A 3,954-nucleotide genomic window follows, 5' to 3' on the forward strand; every position below is an offset into this window, starting at 1 on the left:
TTTATCCATAATTTACTACATGTGGAACCTTCTTAAGTAACTCAACTCACAAGGACTACGTAATATAATTATTAAAAGGTTAGTTTAATCAAATTAAAAACAGTAAGAAATTATTTGAACTCTTCATAATTTTTACATAGAAGTAAATGTAGATAGATATAGATATGAATTTCTAGTTCTATTTCAAATTAAGTTTATGATGGCCTCGGGTAAACCCAAATCCATTCTCTAATATTTCTTACATCCAATCAGCCAAATCAATCTCTATCATTTTTCACATCTTTTTCTGTATCATGTACACACTTTTATAACTTAAAGAATATGCAATAGATTATGCTTTTGGTGTATAAGAGCAACAAATATTTTCAATGTTGTAATATTTTAAAGCATGGAAACATGCACATAAAGAGAACAAGTGAAGCAACAAGTCATGGAGCATACTCTTATCAGTCAAACTCATGGTATCGATGACTATTGATAAAGATCACCTTAGCTTATCCAAAGTCATTCACTTGTTGACAAAAACCTAGAGTTCAAAGAGCAAACATACTATCACATGAGAATGATCCTATTATATGCTGCAATGTAATTAGTATATTCCACGGCCAAGTTTATACACTTGAGTCGCACAAAATAAAATTACATGCTACATATATGGGCTCTGGCACTTCATCTATCCGAAGAGATAGCATAAATGGATAAAGAGAACACATAAAGCCAGAAGTCATGGAGCATACTTTTATAATTCAAAGTCGTAGGAAGATGAAAACAAGAGAACATACCATGAGGGCCCTTTGAATCATTAAATTATCGTATTGCACAAGAGTCACCTTATAAACCTCACATTCTTCTTGTTCCTTAGAGATGTCCTCTATGTAGATTCCAAAATAAATTGACATGTAGGGATAAAACAGAACGAGGGAGATCGATGATGATCATCAAAAGAAAAGCTGCCTCCACTACAATAAAACGGCCCAAATTGTCCATTAGCATATAAATATGATGTGTATCTACCTCAAAGCACATACAACATACAAATAATATGGGAGAGAAAAGCATCTAAAAATAAAAGCAAAAATGAGTGACATAAGGCTTGTTACCGAAATGCTCTAACAATCTAAGAGGCTCCATGCGGCTTCTAAGATATTTGGCCAGTAGCTGGTGCTTTTTTATCCATAATTTACATGTGGAACCTTCTTAAGTAACTCAACTCAAAAGGAGATCATTTTCTGTCTGATACAAGAAGAGGTTCACACATAAGAAGAAAAAAAAACAAACCTAGAACATAACACGATTGCTAAATCTATCATAACTGGAAGTGAGACACCATTGGAGGACAATTAATAGTGCACTACGTATTGAAGCTTGTTTGGCAAAACTCAACCGTTCAAGAGTAGAAATATCAGCAGCATCTCCACAATAAAATCCTAAAACAATAGATCGAATAAACAAAATAAGCACTTTAATTGTCAGATATTGATATTAAATAACTTATAGAGATAGATCAACATAAATATTGACAGGAATTAAGCCAGTAAAAGTGACTTACCAGGACTGAACCTCGAGTGATAAGCTTTTGGGGAGTGACAATAAATTCTCCAATACGTCACCCTACCAATGAACTATTGAATAGGTTTAACATAAGAACCCAGCAACACACAATTGTGTGGGACAAATGATAAAAATGATATGATAGAATACGAATAGTCACGTGCACCATGGAACACCAACACTAAGAAGCACTTCCTGCGACATCACCATGGTCTTCTCACCAAGTGTACAAATATAACTGAAATAAAATTATCTCATGAACTTCATTAGAAGAGTTAAAACAAAAATGGAAGACAAAAACGGAATCTGATTTTATATTCAATTGTTAGTTAACAATGATTCCCGACCTTATATACCTGGATAAACTGCATTCATGGGTCAGTAAAGTTAAAAAGTTATGATACTTCTCTATATCCAGCATGAAAGATTTCTTTAACTCTTATATTCAAGCACAACTTGTACATTTTCCTTCTAAGTTTTACAGTTGGGCTTGGGGATAACCCATGTAAGAAGCATCACCGCTGTATACTGATCTTGAACCTGCTGAGATGGCAATCTAAAAGAAATAATTCATAAAATTAAAGAGAACTATAATAATATAAAATTTAAATGTCGTTACAATAATTATTTTCAGTTATATTGATAAAATAATATTAAGGCAAAAATCTATCTCCTACTATCCAAAGATAATAGTCCCACAAGAAAAGGCATCTCTAAATAAATCATTTTTATACAGACAAAATTTCATATAGCCACCAAGAAATAAATGTGATAATTTTTTCAATAAATCGAAAAAGAAAGAAAGGATTGTTGTAATGTCTTTAAAGTTATAGCCCCCTCCAACAGAATGAAATACTATGTGCACATAATCTCAAAACACAAACGCCGCAATACATTATGCAAATGCTAACTTATCATAACGAGGGTAAGAGGCCAATCACATCACAACACTTTGTTTTGCCAGGTAGAGAGCAGGACAATCAAGCTTCCACAAAATCTATAGGTTTCTAAATGTTATCATCCCCGATGCTAGCACAATACCCTTTATCTCCTTATATCTACCTAAGTAGGGACGGATTTCGCTTTTCTTTCTTTTCTTTGGGCCAATAATTATTTTTTTTCTTTTTTCTTCCCCTTGTATTTTGTCACGGCTCTTTTCTCCTTTTTTTTTCCTTCATTTTTGCCCGTGACTTGTGTTCTTTAGGCCGTCTTTCGGTCTTTTGACGCGAATGACAACACTTGTGGTGAAGGCACCCGGTTACTCAACCAAAAAACGTCGTATTCTGGCCTTTTGACGCGAATGACAACACTTGTGGTGAAGGCACCCGGTTACTCAACCAAAACACATTTTACCTAAAGTGCTTTGCATACTCATAGCTCCGGCCACCGTTTTACGTGAATAACAACATTTGTGATGAAGTTACCCAGTTACTAAGTGACCTAAACCAGCGGAGTAGATGTAATTTCATTTTTTTTTGCTATTCTTTCTTTTTTTTCCCAAGGGGAAGGGCCTTTGAATTTTTTTTCAAAATGATGCATGTCCCATGTTAGGGATATAAGGATCAATCGGGTAGGGTTTTAGCAAACAAATATGATGTCACAAGAATCCTAAGAGTTAGTAGAAGCGAAGACATTCCAACTCTCTTTCAAAGCAATTCAAAATACATGAAATTATGCCTCAACTACTCCACATTTAATCAAAGCAACAGTCACATAACGCTAGTGCACATTAATGTCTCAATCTTATGACTTCCTAAAATCACATTTATTTGTCAAATTACTAAGGGTAAACTAGAAAAATAATATAAATGAAAGTAGTTTGATAATAACTAGCAAAAGAAAAAAAAAAGAGTACTTTGATAATAACGAACATCCGAACCCGAAAGATCCACAGAGAGTAGAGATGAACCTGTGAAGAGACGACGTCCATCCAATTGTCATTAAATCCTGGGTATTCTCCCAAATTAAGATCCTGCAACAAACAGAAAAGTGAGCTCATGAGACCAGCTGTTGTCTATCCTTTAGGCAGCCAAAGCAATTTGTGACCCATTTCTTCACTTAGCAAAGCTTCAAGTACAGAATCAGTTAGACATTGGGAACACACTAAATTGTCAAAAAATCTGTTGACTTATATCCCTTGGCAGCATGGAGAAGGTGCTATCTTTGTTTATGTCCTTCAACAAAAGAAAATCGCTTGTCAATACACTTAAAACAGTTTGGCTCTCCCTCTTATACAGTGAACTATAAACAGAGTAACCACGCCAAACATACTTGCCGAATTTTATATATACACAGATCCATAAGAGATGGGCAACTTCGTTTCCCTTACCAATAGATGATCTAGAAAATGAGGTTCCAAGCCATTTTGAGCTCCCACTTTTAGTATATCTACCAGAAACCCCT

General features: G+C 34.5%; 1 long non-coding RNA gene across 1 annotated transcript in view; it reads right to left on the minus strand.

Annotated features, from left to right (window-relative positions):
* Positions 1–210: 210 nt before the first annotated feature.
* LOC105179686 overlaps positions 211–3,954 on the minus strand; it is a 7,361-nt gene continuing 3,617 nt past the window's right edge. Inside the window, exons 4-7 of the long non-coding RNA XR_849337.2 lie at positions 3,461–3,725; positions 1,550–1,789; positions 1,101–1,427; positions 211–959 (exon numbers count right to left, since the gene is read on the minus strand). This is a non-coding gene — a long non-coding RNA (uncharacterized LOC105179686). The remainder of the gene's footprint in view (positions 960–1,100; positions 1,428–1,549; positions 1,790–3,460; positions 3,726–3,954) is intronic.

Source organism: Sesamum indicum, unplaced genomic scaffold (genome assembly GCF_000512975.1).
Source record: "Sesamum indicum cultivar Zhongzhi No. 13 unplaced genomic scaffold, S_indicum_v1.0 scaffold00189, whole genome shotgun sequence".
NCBI classification, from domain to species: domain Eukaryota; kingdom Viridiplantae; phylum Streptophyta; class Magnoliopsida; order Lamiales; family Pedaliaceae; genus Sesamum; species Sesamum indicum.